The sequence below is a fragment of the Rissa tridactyla genome, chromosome 6 (assembly GCF_028500815.1).
Source record: "Rissa tridactyla isolate bRisTri1 chromosome 6, bRisTri1.patW.cur.20221130, whole genome shotgun sequence".
Taxonomy (NCBI): Eukaryota; Metazoa; Chordata; class Aves; order Charadriiformes; family Laridae; genus Rissa; species Rissa tridactyla.
In genome coordinates, this window is record NC_071471.1 from 15,474,825 (window position 1) to 15,493,006 (window position 18,182).

Consider the following 18,182-nt stretch of genomic DNA (forward strand, 5'->3'; position numbering starts at 1 on the left):
ACCGCTCCATCCCCAGGACCAGCCACCTCAGTCCCCTCCTTGCACACCCCAGCACTGCCTGCCTCCTGCCTTCCTCCCGCTCCCCCCCGGCTGCTGGGGAGGATGAAAAGGAGTGAGCAGAGAGGATGGGAAGGACGAAGCAGCATTTTGGGGAGGATTCAGCCATCCAGGCTGGGCAAAACCCTGGTGCTGGTGTCGGCCTCCCCAACCCTCCACACAACAGCTTCCACCTCCCACTCAGGTCGTGGGGTAGCAAGCGTGAGTCACGGTGACCAACATTTTGTGACACTGTGTGAGCAGATAATAAAATGGCAGCAGGTATTGAATGGGGACATATGTGTCTTTCCTATTTTCTTCTCTTTATACTCATAGTGTGCACTAAGCTATTCCCTGCCTTGAATAAGAGCTCGGCTTTACCAGCTAGTCCAAAAGCTGTTCAAATCAGAGGCGCGTGTTAAAAATGATTGGGAAAAGAGGAGGCCGTAAAAGGGAGAACACCATTACGGCTCTCTACACATCCATAATTCACTGAGTGCATTTCTGCTCTCCCCGTCTCAGAAGGATATAGCCGGACTGGAAAACGTTCAAAAAGCAATAGAGATAGCCAAAGGTCTGCAGCAGCTCTTATACAGGAGTGTATAAATAGTCTAGCACTTCTGTCTGGGGCAGGATTTGTGACTCAGGGACTTCATATTTAATAGCCTGTGATGGACTTTTCCATCCCTGACTGGAAGAGCATTTGTGGGAAGTGTTCCTGCCCATACAGCTTGTTCTTACGGCAGCCGGCAGGATGGGCAAGCCCAGCGTGGCTGCCCAGGCCAGAGGTGCCGCCTGGTCAGCCGCGGCTCCACATGAGCAGCGAGACACAGCTCCCACCTGGCCAACGTCCCTTTGGCCCTCATGGTGGCCTCACGCCTGGGCTTTGAAGCTTGTGGTGTGGCTGGTGGCTGTCCTGGCCGGGGAGGAAGCTCACATCACAGCAACTACTCTCTTCCCTGGCTCTTCAAACACTCAGGGGTTTTTTGCCCAGTGAGTTCGTTTGGCTTTTAAATACCTGGAATGACAGGAGTGGCTGCATGTGTGAAGCCAGCTTCAATATGGGTGAGCTCCAGAAAGAAAGGCAAAAATTTGGGCTGGAGAGCAATTAAAAGGTGAGGCTCATCCACCCCCCCACCCCCCAAAGGGGTGCGCAGGGCACGCAGCTCCCTCAGCATCGGTCTGGCACCACCTCGTGGGTATCCACCTTCTGCTCCTGGCCACCATGGGCTTTTGTGGCACAACGTGATAGCAGAGCTGGAAAGATCTTTGGTCTCCAAAATGGGGGTTGTGTTTATCCCTACAGGCTGAAGCACTTGCCTTGCAGGGAGGACTTCAGCTCCAGCCTTTGTCCTGGGGCTTTATCCTGCTTTCGGCTACAGGCAGGCTGACTGTCATGGGAGATGGATCACCGAGTCCAAGCCTCCCACTCCTGGGCAGGCTGTTGGTATAGGGAGACCCCTGAAACCACCTTCTCCCGTGCTCCCACTGAAAACAAAGCACGAATACCTCGGAGTGTCTGAGTCCTCCAGCGCTGAGTTTCCAGCCACTCTCAAGGCAATAATACCGTAATAAGCCACTAAGTGGCTTTTGAAAGCATTAGCCAATTGCTGCATTAAATGCTCCGTCATTCCTTGGCCCCTTTTCGGAGCGGCATCAACGAGAAGCTCCCCAGAGGCTCAGGCTGGGAAGGCGGGGGGGTGCCCCCACCTCGTTACAACAGGAGAAGCTGGGCTGAGGCCCCTCCTGCACCGGCGGGCTGGGTGCTCAGTCCTCCAGCCACGATGGGGGTCCTGGGTGGGCAAGAGTGAGCAAAAGGGGCAAGTGGGAGGTTTTGTGTCAGCTGGCAATGAAATCAGGGCGAGGGACCCAACGAGGGAGCCAGGGACTTCTCTGGCATACAAGCGATCAGCTGTAGCATCTTATTTTGAAGGCTTTTTAGTTCAATATAAATAAAACCATGCTGGAGAGAAGAGGTAGCATCTGAGGCCAGACACGATGAACACCCACAATATTGCTGTTACCCTTGCAAGGGCTAGGCAAGCTGATGATCCATCTTCCTGTCGTAAACTCTGCTGGGAGTTGTGAGGGGATCCAGGGAAAGAAGGTCTTCAAATGGCACAGCCAGACCAACCTGGGTACCAGCCCAGGCAGCATCCCCGGGCCTGGCGCCTTCAGAGAGCCGGTGCCCTCCTGCTGCCCCAAGGCTTTTCCCTGCAAGGCTGCAAGAAGATGCGCACCCAGGTTTGCAGGAATCTCGTTAAAAAAAAAAAAAAAAAAAACAACAAACAAAAACCAAAAAACTAGCTCTTGGGTTTTTGGCTGCTTCGGACCCAGGAGAGGGCAGCAGCAGCCCAGGCTGCAGCCTCAGCTACCCTTTCCGAAGCTCGTCTTCAACGCCTAAGCTGCTCGGCGAAGGCTGAGAAAGAAAAGCAATGTATGGAGGGAGCAAGCAAAAAGCAAAAACCTGGTGGGTAGGTTACTCGGTACTCTCTTGGGTCTCAAAATGGCTTGCTTTCAAGGTGGAAGTGGAAAGAAAATGGTCTTTCTTTGAAACAAACTGGAGTGCCAGAGCTTTCCATGGCAGTCTTTCATTCTTTTGATGTCGGTGATCGCTGTACAGATGCTTTTTACAGCACCAGAAAACAAGGTGGCAATGCTGGGGATGTTCCCGGTGGAGGCGGAAGGTAAGCACAGGCAATGACATGCAGCACTTCATGCTGCTGCGGAGAGGCTAAAAGCCCAGGAGATCCAGCTCTGGAGCTTCAATCGAAGCACTTCAGGATAATGAAACACGATTACCAGCGCTTCGCGGGCACGCCGGCTGCCTTTTCCTTGCTGAGCTTGCCGAGCTTGCCGCCCCTGAAAGGGAAGGTTGGAAACAGGGGAAGTTTCTACTGCTCCACCTTGGTACCCCAAACACGGGCTCCCTCCCAGCCCGGTCTGAGGTCCACAACCAAATGCTGTGGAACTCGTACTGCCCACCTTCCCTCGCAGCATCACCTTTTTAGGTCGGCATCTCCCTGTGCGGCTGTGGCCCCGCCTTTCGGCCCAGCCAGGCTGGTAGCACCCTCCCGGTTTTACTGCCTGAGCTCACCAGGATGAGTCACGAGCAGGTGAGTGGGAGGAGGACATCCCAACCGCCACACTGAAATCCTAGCCACCGCTTTGACAACACGTTATGGAGCCAACCTGGCTTTTGCTGCAGGCACTTCCATTTCTGCGTGTGTTGGTCTTCCCTGTGGCACGCAGGCAGCAGCGTGTCCCTCTCTTGGCTTGCAGCATAAGGCTGAGCCCACAGCCATGTCCTCATGTTCTCAGTTGGGCTCAATTGATTCTTTCGATTTTTTTTTAATTTTTTTTTTTTTTTTTAGTTCACACCCTCTGAAATCACAGCAAAGCGCAAAAATTGTTGCTTACCAAAGCTGTTCTTCTGAAATGAGTCATTACAGCGGGAGCCTTGTCACTGCCAGACACAGCCTGCTTGTTTCTCTAAACGTAACGACACAAGAGAACATCTTGCTGCTCCGTTTGGGCTTCAACCTGTCTGCACCCCGGGTGTTACCCAGCATCCATGCAGAGCCTGGATGGAGTAACTCCCGCATTATTCCCATCTCTTTGGATGACCAGCCCTTTTCACCCCATTTGGGGGTGAAGGCCCCACACACCTGTAAACTGGCTCTGACTCCATCCCGTTCCTTTATGTCTTGAAGCATGGAGGGTGCTCATCTTGGGGATTTGCTAAAGAGATCCTCAGCTCAGCTTCTCCCATGAAGGACGTGGTTTAGTGGAGATTTTGGCAGCGTTAGGTTAATGGTTGGACTTCATGATCTTAAAGGTGCCTTGCAACCTCGGCGATTCTGTGATTCTATATCCGGTTGCGTGTGCCGGGAAAGCCTCTGTGAGCTACTGAACTTAAAGCTGTTGGGCTGATGAATGCAATGGTCCTCAACGCTTGTAGGTGTGGCAACATTCTGGTGATGCCGTGCTTTGTACTAGACTAGCAGCTTGTTTGGGGAGCTACAACGGTGTCCAGCACTCCTGCAAGATAGATCTTTTATTTATTTATACAAAAAACCATTCAGCCAACTCAGTGTTGCCTCTTCCAGTCATCACTCCCTCCCTGCTGGCACTGGGGTAGAGGAGAGGCTGTGGAAGGAAGGAGCAGCAATAACACCTTCACGGCTGACGCTGCGTCCACACCAGCTATTGGGAGACATTACAAAAATCACAGCCAAACTTTTGAACCTGTGAAGGCCCCCAGATTTATGCACTACTTACAGCCCGACTTTCTTTTCCCCCCAAGATGATGTCTTATGTTCTAAGCCTGCAAAGTCAATGGGAACGGTGTATTCCTGCTGCTTGAAAAAAGCCAGCCCACAATATTACATTTCTTACTGCAGTTTGGAGTTTAGTTCCTTACCTTGAGATTTTGGACTTCTCCTCCCCAACACGCATGAGCTTTTCTTCTTAAAAGAGTACCAGAGACAGGAGTCAGATACAGGTCTTTTGTAAGCTTGCCTCATGTGCCTAGTGTGAGACCAAGGGCACTTGTGAAGCTAGACCTACTTTCCATGACTGCTCTTAGCTCCCTATGTCCCTTTGTAATCTGGAGCTGACGTGGCCCCAAAAAAGCATTTCTGAGGTGTCTCTTGTTCACCTCCACCCAGCTGTAAGCAGCTCACAGCAAGCTGCAGAGCACAGATCCCTGAATTTTCTTCCTTTCTTTCCTCTCCTCCAGACTCCCCTGGTGAACGCTGTGATGGAGCCCCTGGCCGGGATGCTGGGCACCTGGCTCTCAGACCTTCCCTACAACAAAGCTCTCTAGCACATGGAAGAAGTGCACATCTCTTACGTGGAGCACCCTACACTCAAGTAAGTCCAGAGGTGTGCTCTTTTATATTTTTTTTAAAGCAATAAAGGAAACAGATTTTGTCTACCAGGTGAGAGGATTTGACAAGAACTGGCCTGATAAGTTAATTTTTCTTTAAAACTGTTGATTGCTTGCAGCAGTGTTGAAACATGTCCTAGGCTGCACACCTGCAGGCAGCTAGCCTAAAAGCATGCCCACATATCTGAGCATTTAAAAACGACTTCATACCTTTGTCATGGAAGAGGCAGACATGGACATGAACAGCAAGGTGATCAAATTTGAAGCCCGGGGCTTTATATGCTGAAAAGTAGTACGGGACAAGCAACAGAGCTGTCGGAAGGGGGCTGAGAAGTGGAGCTCTGTGGGTACCACGTGTATCTTACAGCAGTTCCAAAGCTGCCAGAATGGCATGGCCACTGAGACTGGAACCACCACAAAGAACGGCATCATCACCAAGAATGGCATCACCATTAGTGATCACCATCACTTTCTTAGTGCAAACATCAGGCTCCAAGTATCAGAGCACGGACTTGGCTATTGCTTGAACAAATACAGTCAGCAACAGTCTGAAAGATCAGATGGGTCAGGACAATCCCAAGCACAAATCCAGGCTGGGCGGAGAACGGACTGAGAGCAGCCCTGAGGAGAAGGACTTGGGGGTGTTGGTGGATGAGAAGCTCAACACGAGCCGGCAACGTGCGCTGGCAGCCCAGAAACCCCCCGCACCCTGGGCTGCATCCCCAGCAGCGTGGGCAGCAGGGCGAGGGGGGGGATTCTGCCCCTCTGCTCCGCTCGGGGGAGACCCCCCTGCAGTGCTGCCTCCAGCTCTGGGGCACCGACAGCAGAAGGACACGGAGCCGTTGGAGCGGGGCCAGAGGAGGCCCCGGAGATGCTGGGAGGGCTGGAGCCCCTCTGCTGGGAGGACAGGCTGAGAGAGCTGGGGGGGTTCAGCCTGGAGAAGAGAAGGCTCCGGGGAGACCTTCCAGCCCCTTCTGGTCCCTAAAGGGGCTCCAGGAAAGCTGGGGAGGGACTCTGGATCAGGGAGGGGAGCCATGGGACGAGGGGGAACGGTTTTAAACTGAAAGAGGGGAGATTTAGATTACATATCAGGAAGAAATTTTTCACTGTGAGGGTGGTGGGATGCTGGAACAGGTTGCCCAGAGAAGCTGTGGCTGCCCCATCCCTGGAGGGGTTCAAGGCCAGGTTGGACGGGGCTGGGAGCAACCTGGTCTAGTGGGAAGTGTCCCTGCCCAGGGTAGGGGGTGGCACTGGATGATCTTTAAGGTCCCTTCCAATGCTAACCATTCTGTGATTCTGATTCTTCAGCTGCAATCTGGTGTGCGCGGTTGCACAGATTAGCCAAAAGACAGGCTGCAGAGGAGATGCCCTGCATTCCGGCTGCACGCTGCTGCTTGTGACAGAGCTGTCAGCCAGGAATGGGATATTTTTAGCCTGGTTTCCAAAGGAAACAAAGCTCCAGCAACCATGCTCCATCTGTCAGTTCCCCTCTGCAACTTTTGAATGGTGGCTACTTTTAAAGACCTTTTCTTTCACTTGCTGGGGAAATACAGCTCCAAAACATCAAATGCCTTTAAGCATCAGGAAAACAGGCAACTGCGTAGAGGTAGAAACCCCTGTCCTCCCAAAGTCACGGAGGTGCTTCCGCCTCACTGCCAGGCGCTGCTGCCTTCAAATACCCCGCGCACTGAAGAAGCCTTATGGACGTTCATCCCATGCTGGACTCGGGACAGTCCCACCACAAGGCAAGGAGGCCTGGCTTCACCAGCCGCAGAGCTCGCAGGCTGGGATGGATTCTCCCCAGCATGGCTGCAGTTCTGCACCACTGGCACGGCTCCTTCCCCTCCCTTGGTACAACTGGGTGGCCGTGGTTAGAAGGAGACATCCTTCATGTATGGGCAAAGCCAAACAGGAGTAACTTGGGTATTTGCCCCCCAGGGAACCTGCGGGGCCTGCAGCAGCTGCGGGCACCCAAATTCCTCCTCAAAGGCATGTCTTCATGGTGCTTTCCCCCACCTTGCTTCCAGTTTCCCAAGCGAATAAATTGCTTGCAGAAGCGCTCTGTGCCAGACCTGAGCTGTCAGCCTTTAGAAGACATTGATTTTGCAAGATTATTATATCTTAGTTCACATAGAAAACATATTATTTACACCTTTGAGCTCTGGACATTTCAGTAATGGGTAATTTCACCCACTTTACCACACAGCAGCGCCTGGACAAGCCCCTTGGTCAAGCTCTTCTTGAGTCTATTGCATGTTTATGCTGTTACCGTTGGGGTGGCAGCTGACGATACGGCATATCCCCAGTCCTGGGACAGGTCACAGTGGCCAAGGGGACTAGTGTCAGCTGTCTGCAGTGGGCACATCCCAGTCGCGCAGCAGAGACACGTATATAGCAACTGCTGTTGCGTGAGGGAGTCCTGGGCACAGATTTAGCAGGAGCAGCTCCGAGGTTGCCTCTGCCTCCTTTCCCGCAGAAGGACACAGAGATGGAAATGCTAAGAGGAACGAGATGAAAGAGCGAAAATATTCTTGAATAAGCAAGTAATAGCTATATAGGAGTAGAGTAAGCCCAGGCCAGTAGGGTATGGGGGCATCCAGCCCCCATACATCTAAGCCTCGCCCTCATTAGCGGAGATCTGGGCGGACGCAGCAGTGCTGTAGCACTATAATGTCATTTTTACTCACACCTAACATTTATCAGCCACGGCAGGGGTGACCCAGCCATAAGGGCTGCTGGGGAATGGTCAAGTATCTGAGCCAAGACCCTTTGTTTTTGAGGGGAAAGAAAGAAATCTGTTCTGCTCTTGCCTCCAGCAAGTGACAGATGAAAAAGGCCAGCCTTGCCACTGAAAAAAAAAAAATAAGGCATTGAGAAAAGGGAGTATTTGGGACAGAGTGCAGCCCCTGTGTCAGTGAAAGGTCGGGCTGCCCAAGGGAGCTCCTCAGCCAGCTGCTCAAGAGACTCAAGAGCTATGGAGACTCTCGAGCCTGAACATTAATGACTAAGGCTGGCTACGAGTACTAGCTGTGCAAAAAAGGGGACTTCTTTTTTGCACGTTTATATCTTCCATCCTTTAAATATTATTCTCCCCTCACCTAAAGCACTGGTGTATCCAGACATGGAGATTTTTCTTTTAATCCTGCATTCATTATCTAAGTACTGTGAATGATCATGTGTTTAAATGAAATAGCATTTCCTCTCAGGCAAGACCAGGCTAAGCACTGTGGGGTTTTTGCAGCACTACAGCATTTTTTTGGTAACCTCATTCCACGCTTCCAGCCAGCCACGAGCAAAGCAAAGCACCAAAAGCGTAGATTCATCCACGTCAAACCTGACACGAGTAAGGTGGCCAGCACCCAGGGAGCAGCCTGGCGTCCTCCTAACCCATCGGTGCAGCAGGAAAAGCAGTGCCCCGGGAGGAGCAGTGTAATCATTGTTCTCTAGCGTTGTTTTCAACACGATCTGCAAAATTCCTGGGCCGCTCTAAAGGGTTCGTCTGTGTATCTCGTCAGTGGGTTCAGCATGCCCTTCCTGGCACTAACAATCTCCTGTCCAAAGCCCCACGTTTCCAAGAGTGCCTGCATGCCTTTGCCCAGAGCGTTTGGCTCAGTAGTTCTCTGGTCACAATAAATCAGAATATCACTCGCGGGAGACACGAGGTGGGGGGGTTTCCTCTCCTGAAATGATAGGTTGGTATTTCCAGAACCAGTTTGTAAACCGAAAAAATACTGAGTGTCTAGCAGGAAGTGCAGTCAAATAGAGGATGGAGTCTTTGAGACAGCAAACGGTTGGTGACGTGCACATCACCTTCGTTGTACCCTACTCTGCTTTCCTGGGAGGGACACAGACGGAGCGAGCAGTGCATCTTCCCACTGCTCCCCTGAGTTGGCCACGGCTGACCCTGTGGCAGAAATAGAGAGGTGCACGCCTTGGTTCACGAGCTCCTGGGTCTAGAGTCCTTCTATTGCTAAGGTCTTATTTGGCCAGCCGCTCCTTCTAAGCAGGGTCAGACTTAACATCCCACTTCAACTGTTGTCAACACTCATCATATTTGATTCTGCGGTGCAGGGTAGAGCTTCTGGCCCTGGCAAGGTGGGGCTGTGGTGGTTTTAAACCCCCTTTGAAACCTCTCCACCTGGAAGTATTTGGTGTGACCTATATAGCAGGTTCCCCTGCCCAGGCTGCGGCACTGCCAAGAGCCTCCACACTGCTGTGGTGGGTGGTTTTCTCTGCTGCAGCCTTGGCAAGATTGAAGAGCAACCTAACCTCAGCGCGGTCCTCTTTTTTGTCTCCTAAACTAGGAAATGTCCCACTGTCTGGAAGTGGTACCTTGAATGAGGGTAAGGATTTCACCTGAGCTAGTTTCAGGCCCAGCTGATGCCCAAGTTTGGATCTAATTACATGTTGCCTTCAGGAGCTCTTGGAAATATCGCAAAGCATCCTTGCTTATCTTGTCTGTACCAGTCTTCAGAAGCTATTTTGTGAATTACAAAATGAGGAGGGATCATTAAAGCAAGGCTCGCCATGCTGAGCCAGGCCAAACAGCTGTCCAGCCCAGAGCCCATCTCCAGCAGTGGTCAGCGGCAGGTCCCTAGGGAAGAGAATAGGAGAATAGGTCTTGCCTCAATACCCTCGTAGAGCAGCCAAGCGCATTTGTCAGTGCTGGTCTTCTGGAAGGACTCAAAGTTGAGGGAGGGTGGGGGTGTCCAGCAACATCTCTCCCTGGGACGCGTTCGTGCTCTCCTGCCTGTGTACCACGAGGTTTAGCTGCTTGGTTTGCAGGAGACCCGGACTTCCTTGTGTCACGTGTTGCTCTCTTCATTTGGAACTCCAGCTGTCTCCCAGGCCTTCTACTTCTGTTCTGCAAACAAGCCCTTCCACTTAAAAATCACCTTTTTAGGGGCACTGTTGTATTTTTTGAATAAGCCGTGTCTCTGGAAAAATGAAAACAGCAAAATTCCCTGCAGATGGCTTTCCTGTAGGACATACGGGAGCTGCACAAGCCTAAGAACAAGCTCCAGCCCCTGGTCCGATCTCATAGCTATAGGAATGTAGTCACACTTTTATGGGTATGTATTTTAATTTTTTATTATTTGGTATGGATTTTTAAATTCTGTTTAGCTTTTTACTGGACTTTGGATCTGGCCTTCAAAGGCAATCACAGCCATTACTGAGCAACTCTGGCACACCTTAAAAGAAAAACTTCCCAAATTTCAGAGATTCTCAAACTTTTCTTGCCGTTTCCCATGGCTGATCAGCAGGATTATCTTGTGCTTTCCTCCTGCTCGCTCCCCTCACACAGAGGTCCCTGAGCCTTTAAAAGCTCTGGCAGCTGGTTGGCTTTCCAGGGCATTCACATGTTGCTCCTGGCCCTAGTCCCACCGGTGGCGGCTGGTCCAGGCTGGCAGCACTGATCTTGCTACCAGCTCTGATCCTGTGCTGGCTGTCCCTGTTATTTCTTCTTATGCAAAAGCAGCTCAGGGTGACACAGCAAAACTAGTTCTGGGGCATTGCGGACACCTCTTCACCTCAAATTGTACCTGCGCCTGAAGAAAGGTCTGGCGAACAAGGGGTGTCAGAGCCAGCCTGATAAGATCAGCAGCTCCTTGAGGCTTAAAGCTCTGCTAGCTTCGAATTGAGGGTCCTAAATTCCCTTTGCATCATCTGGGTTGAGAAATGTTCCAGCCCGGTCAGAGCCAAAGACAATAAAATAAGTTATGTCTTTTAATTATGGGGTTTTGGTTCTTTACAAATGAAGCGTATTAAAGAAACTATGCCAGTTGTGTCTTGTTTATGAACAAAACTGCTGTGGAGAAGGTTTCTCTGGGGTTGCACTGTTGGTTTTAAATGAATCGCACTACAGAGGGCAGCTTCAGGGCAGCTGGAATCTGCCTGCATGGCCCTACTCCTCAGGGGAGGTTGCCCCAGGTCTTGCCTCTGGTGGCTTCTCTCCTCTTGAAACGAAGCCACCAAGGGATCTGTCAGAAAGGCAGGAGGAGCAGCCCTCCTACGGCTTGCATAAGCCCGCACAGCAGGAGCAAATCTGCCCTCAGGATTCCTCTCCCTCATCTAATCACCGGGATGAGTCATATCAAGCCTCTTTGGAGCAAGAGCTGCATGTTTTTGTAGCCTGTAGCTTGCCTGGATTTCCGACAGCAAGGGTCACGGGTGAAGGGTCCCAAAGTTCTGCTCTTCTCTTCCACAGACTGGCCATGCTGCACCACCATGGGGATTTTCCAGGCAAATTTAAGGGAGACTAAGGAAGAGGAAGCAGCAAGCAGACAAGCAGTTCTGGACCTATTTCTTCAGCCAATATGGAGTCATGCCTACTGAAGGCATACTGTTTGTGCAGCTAATGTCAGGGTGGTAACTCCGCTCCACGGCTTCAATTGCATTCACAAATGCATCAGGAGAAGCGTGGGCAGCAGGTCGAGGGAGGTGATTCTGCCCCTCTACTCCACTCTCGTGAGACCCCACCTGGAGTACTGCATCCAATTCTGGAGCCTCTGCTACAAGAGAGATATGGACGTGCTGGAACGTGTCCAGAGAAGGGCCACGAGGATGATCAGAGAGCTGGAGCACCTCTCCTATGAGGACAGACTGAGACAGTTGGGGCTGTTCAGCCTGGAGAAAAGAAGGCTCCGAGGAGACCTTATAGTGGCCTACCAGTATCTTAAGGGGGCCTACAAGAAAGCTGGGGAGGGACTTTTTAGGATGTCGGGTAATGGTAGGACTAGAGGGAATGGATTAAAACTAGAGATGGGACGATTCGGACTGGACATTAGGAAGAAGTTCTTCACCATGAGGGTGGTGAGACACTGGAACAGGTTGCCCAGAGAGGTGGTGGACGCCCCATCCCTGGAAGTTTTTAAGGCCAGCCTGAATCGGGCTCTGAGCAACTCGATTTAGTGGGAGGTGTCCCTGCCCACGGCAGGGGGATCAGAACTAGATGAACTAGATGATCTTTAAGGTCCATTCCAACCCTAACAATTCTATAATTCTATGATTCTGTACATGCATGCCCATAAGCGCTTGCATCTGCAGAAGCAGCATCCCGAGCCTGGAAAGGCAGCCCAAACTCTGCTTCCATCTTGTGCACAGGCTTTTTTCTGCATTGTTTTGCTTTTCAAGAGTGGTGATGGTGCCTCTTTCATTTAATGGCTTTATTTTTAATGCTTTATAGGACGCACATCGCCAGGGAACCGGAGCTCTTAACTACAAACATTGTAAAAGAAAATGGACCATCTCGCTGTGGGTGGATCTATTCAGCATCACTGCTGCTGCCTGGGAATTGGAGACAGACAACTCCCTGCCTTCCTGCCTGCAGGCTTTAGGACTGGCTCGGAGACACTGGAGCTGCACAGATGATGGCAATGTTTAGGTTCCGAGACTGCTTTTTAAGTCAAATAACATATTTTCAGCAGGTTGAGCCGTTACTAAATGAGGAGAGGAAGGTGCCGGGGTTTTTTCCAAACACTCTGTTTATGTTCTCCCAGGAGTGCCTGGAGAACAGGCACGTTTTCAAATGTTTTCACTCTTTCGAGCTGTTTTTCTCAGTCTTCTGTGCACTCTTGACACTCCTGCTCCTGGAAAGCAAGGCCAGGAAGCCGGCGCCTGTAAATCCCATTTGTCTGTGCCATGTATATACACCTCGTCAGGGACTGAGCGCTCCCCCAACACGCACTGATGCTGTTGCCTTCCCCAGCGCAACAGCAGCAAGACGGCAGCGTGTGCGAGAGGTCTGCAGGGACATGGCTCCCAGCACTTCCCCAGCTCCTCCAGTGGAGCTGCATCTCCCCAGGAGAGGCTGCTGCTCTTTATCACGCCAGGCTTTTAGGGCAGGGGCAGGCAGGTAGTACTGCCCCTTTAAACCTGTCCATTTTATGGGGGCAGGTTAAACCCTGCTCTACTCTCCCCCTCTGCCTCTCCTGCTCCAACAAAATCCATGCTCAGGAGCTGTCAGCCCGGCAAAATGCGATTAACGACCCCTCGTGTCGCGGGAGAGGCTGCTTGTTCTCATCCCGTTCAAAACCCAACACTGATTTGGTTGATCTAACAGCACAGGTGATTATACCCAACGTCCCCATCCCTCATCCCAGAGCCTTTTGTTTGCCTTCAAGTTCAAGGCACTTGTCAAACCCGGCGTGCGGCGCTGGGCAGGAGGAAGACAGAAGAGCTGGTTTTTCAGCAGCACCCAGAAGCGTAAGGCAGCCCTGTCCCCACAGCACATCCCACCTTCTCATCAGCCCCGTGCCTCCTCTGCACGGCAAGCGGTGGTGGAGCAAGCAGGTCCCTCAAAGCACACAGGGGAGATGGTTTTCATCGAAGGCAGGGACAGTAAATCAGCGTGGAAGAGCCAACACACTTTTATACCCACGATGAAGCTGAAAGGTTGTTTTGTGCTATCATTGTTTTATGGGATTGCTGCACCGGTGTCTTGCGTGATGCTCCCCTGCATTTTAAAGTTTGTGTGTGGCGCCGCTGCTGAACCCTGACACCTCCGCACAGCTCTGTGCCTGCCACCGACTCACCGCAGCTGCAACTTTGTCTGGTCTTCATCACGCTGCAGAACTGTAGGGTTAGGACAGTTTCTCTGCTTAGAAAGTGTCCCCTGGTTGCTGTGAAATTCCTGAGATTTTTATTTATTTTTAGCCAGCTTTGGCTCAGTTGTCTTTTGGTTGTCTCCCAGTGAGTGACAGCATCTTCTTGTTCTCCTCTGAGCAGCTTCACCACGTGCCTGGTCCAACCCCATCATTCTGAGGCTCCTGGCCACCCAAGGAACATGCAAAGGCAAATGGACCCATGCAGCCTGGCCCTGAGAGCCTGGGGTGGATATTCATAATTTTTTTCCCAAGCGTTTAAATCCAGTGTTGTGTTCCATAAATTAAACTTTAAGTTAGACAAGGCGGGGGAGACACAAAGCAACTGCTCACGCTTAGAGGCTGTTGCCCCCCATTGGCATCCACATGGCAGCCAGCCACTGCCGCGGCTCGGGCGTTCTTTTTAACGTGCCTTTTCCTGCATAGCTAGTTCATCGCCAGTCACTGAAAACACCAAGAAATGCCACAGAAAACAGCATTTGCGTGTAGTCCTGCTCCTCTTGCTGCTGCCCCCTTCAGCTATCCCTACACCCACGCAGCCTGGGCTGCCCCTACGGCCACCGGCACCAGGCACCCCGCTGCCTCGCAGCCCTGCAGAGACACCAGCCCACCGCAGCCAGGGCAGACTGGGGGAAAGACTGCAAGCACGGGAAGCCTCCTCCTGTTCTCCAGCTGACCACAGCTACCTCTCAAAATGTTTCCTCGAGACCCAGTATTTCACTCCTTCAAAGCCTGGGGCCATCACTGTCCTCGGAGAAGTTGCTGAAGTAAACTGGAGGCGCTTCGCTAAATCTTTTAAGTGAAATACAGTGGGATTAGATTCCACTTTTGATATAATCCTCAACCCCATCTTCAAGGGAAGTGCGGCGTTGCCTCCAGCCCTGGCTGGTGCCTCCGTGCTGAATCACTCTGATCCTAACGTAAATAAAGCTCTTTGAAAAAGGGCAAATGTTTTCTCAGCTGCTCTTCTTCTCTTCAAAAGAGGGGCTGATTGAAATTTTTATGTCTGCAGACATAAATATCTGCAGTCAACAAATGCTTCTTAGTAAGAAGCTATCTCCACAAGATAACTGGATTTTGGAAAGTACATTCTGAATCCATGGAACACTCCTGGACCACATTGCTCTCCTTCCAGCTTTTCGTTCTCCTTTCCTTCAGTGCTTCTAAACAGCCTGATTTAAGTCACTGCAAATTAATCTCAGCACATCGTCAGTTCAGGCTCCTGGTGTCCCCAGAACTTTGTTTCTGTTCAGCCCTGGTGCTGTGTTTGCCCCAGGAGACAACAAATGCAAACAGCCCCTTGGCACAACACGCAGCAACGACCCGAAGGGCTAAAGCCCTGAGGTGGGTGCCAAGCTGCCTTCTCCCCACAGCGGCCGCTCAGGGAGCTGCTGTGCCCTTACCCATCACCCACATGGTTGTACGTTCCTTCTCCTCCAGCTCCAGAACTGGAGCTGAAGCCTAAAACTGACAGGGCAACCTTTCTGCCAGATCTGACGGCAGGCTAAGGGCAGACTTACATGTGCTAAGCTCGGGACTGAACTCTATGAACCCCAGCCCAGCTCTCCTCCACTTCGGAAACTGTTAGAAACTAGACTTGAGCATTCACTCACACAGGTTCAGCGTTTTCCAACCTCAGAGGGCAAGTTCACACCACGCTGAGTCCTTGTGCACAGGCAATCATGCATCCCGCCTGGGTGGAGGGACGGGGACAATGTCACCCGTCGAGCCCTCTCGATGGAGGGCAGCGCTCGGGGCTGAACCTCGCCTGGCTGCAGGCACAACCTCAGGCTCAAGCCCGCTCTTGCCAGATGCTCTTACCACAACACCTGACCCTGGCGCTGCTTGGCAGCTTGCAGAGAGCCTGCCTGGTTTTGAAGGCTGCCTCGAAAATGTCTTCTAGTACAGAGCATCTCCCTGAGCCTCCAGCCAGCCCTGCGCCGGTCCCTTCGGATGCCAGGCTGTCCCGTCCAGCTTCGACACTGGCCTGCCGACTGCGGCAGCAATATTACCCTGTTTTTTACCTCCCCTTACGCAGCCTTCACAGCACCAGACACGTAACTGTTTCAAAGCAGTTCACTGTAGCAGAAATTAATGTGCTTAACATAGAGACGTCCCACTCAGCTACCCCACGCAGCTTCACTCACTCCACCCAGTCGTCACCCCTACAGAAAACCTCCAATCTGTGAATGCAGTGTCAAAATAACTCAGGGCATTCTACTATTTTATTTCTTTTTTTAATTTAAATTGCTCAGATTTAAGCAAAGCTGCTGCGCAATTTTTCCACCAATGTGCTGCAGGGTTTGGGAAGTGTCTCTCCTAATTTAGATCCACCTAGGTACAGGCTCCAGTGGGTTTATTGCTTGTAATAATATACAGCCTTGGCTTCGCTCTGTGAATCCTTTGCTCTCCCTCAGAGACAAAATGGTAGATTGAACGCGTATTTTTAGTAGTGCTGTTCTCCAGTTACACCATGAAAACCAAGGGCACAGACATTCAAAGCATCTTTTCCCAGCTTCGAGTAACCTACCATCACCCACAAATCGCAGGCTCACAGCACGCACCAGCCCAGTGAGCACCAACGGGAACCAACGGCACTTACCCAAAGCCTTTCAGCGGGCAGGAGAGGCTCTGAACACAACCCAACACTTCTGGGGTTGTTTGTTCCCTTTCAAATGCCAGTTGCGCTTTCTCCTTTTCCACGCTGCCATCTTCAATACGACGGGGCAACGGCGCCATCACTGGGGGTTCGATGCTGTTCAGGGCGGCGCCCAACTCTGCCGTAGCACCAGGCGTTTTGGAAAGGGTTGCCTTCTCTGGGGGAGAAAACAACCTTCTGGGTCAGCTGGACATGCGGGTCAGACACCTTTCCCCTGGAGCTCTGGCAGCAAACCTACACTTACAGCATCGAGAGGGAAAGCCTGCCAGCACAGGCAAGGGGTTTTGCCGGCAGCAGCTCATCAGGCTTCAGAAGGGCACTCTGGCCCTCTCCTGGCTGAGGAACTGGGAGTAAAGTATGTTCTAGCAGCTAACTGGCAATATAATTTTTCTTTTGAAGTACCAAGGAGATCAAAATAAAAGGCTTAGGTTTTTTGGTTTTGTTTTGTTGTTGTTTTGGTTTTTTTTTTTCCAATCCCTTTCTTAGATTATCAGAAAATCCACGTGCAATTCTGGTGGGAAACAGGAAAAATCTGTCCCCGTGGCAGCCACTGTGCAGCTCCACGCCTCCACGTTAGGAGCAAAGAGTTTACACTCCAACGCCGAGAGGGCTTCAAGTTCAGTCTTCAGGTTGCTTCGTGTTACCTGGATGGTGTCACAGAGCATCGGGAGAATGGTTCTGCATCACAGGGACCGGCTGCAGGAACTCCAGCCTAATGCTGCCTAATGAAAGTCAGGCGAGATACTGCAAGGGAGGACCTTGTGCTGGGGGACAGAGCATGCTAGTGCGGGGCCTGATCCTGCCAAGGGGCCAGTCCTCTTGGCTCCCATAAGATTAGTGACAATGAAGGTACTCGGTACTGCCCATCATCCTCCAAAGCCCAAACCAGTTGCCCTTCAGTTGACTGAAGCCCAGTGCAACTCGTGTTCCAGGAGGCGATGGGTGTGCTCCGGAGGTAGAAAACCCACCTTGCTTAAATGCAGAGCTTAACAAAAGTATGAGTGAAGGTCATGAGACAGGGCCAGAAGTGGAAATTTTAAACAACAGGGGATTGATCTCTTCAGTGCTTTTTTTCTAAGCTTAGCCTCACAATTCAGTATTTGACGTAAGTAGAGAGATGTATCATCAAGTCTTCCTGCAGGGATGGAGAAGACAAGCTCTAGTCTAAGCTGGTCTATGGGCAGAGAAAAGCAATGAAGTTTCTTCTGAGCTAAAGCTCTGAAATATGCTTGTAAGGAAGCTGGAAATTCCCTTCCCAACGCTTTCTTTTTTTTTTTTTTTATTTTTTTTTGTGTGTCTTCTCTGTAAGAAGGGAAGCTTTTTTCCATCTGACCTTGCCTGGACGTGGACGGCATGTCGCGTGATTGACCCAGGAGCACTCTATTTCCCACAGACTCTGCTTGAACGTGCAATGCACTTCCAGGTCCTGGGTGACGGTGTAAAGTTCAACCAAGGATCAGTCTGTTTAGCTATGCTAGGGGCTTGTAATCCCAGTGGGTCAAAATGTTTAGAGTTAAAGAGGTTACAGACTTTTCTGAGGGAGTATTTAAACTCTATCTGTCAAACCACTTGAAGAAGAAGAAATTTATAGACTCTGCCAGCAGTACATTAAACTGCTGTTTTCTTGTCTTTAATTTAGTAGCATGCATTGTTTTCATGTTGCCCTAAGAGAACAATTAATCTGTGGCAAATTTATGCCTATAAAAATTATAAATACTAGATTTAAAAAAACCAACAACAGTAACGAAATTCAAGGAGCCACATGTTGATGAGAGCCACATCAAGAAGGCTCTTGGCAAAGCCATCGGAATGCCTTAGGGGCCTGTTCTTTTCAGCAAGCCATGTAAGGGTCTTGAAACCTGCTTCATATTCAGTTTAATTGTGCACAAAATAACCACGTGCAGACTTTGCACATTAAAAGGAGAATAAAAAAAATAATAGGCAGAGCTTTCTCTTGAGGTCTAAACAAGTCTGCAAATGAGGAAGTTTAGTA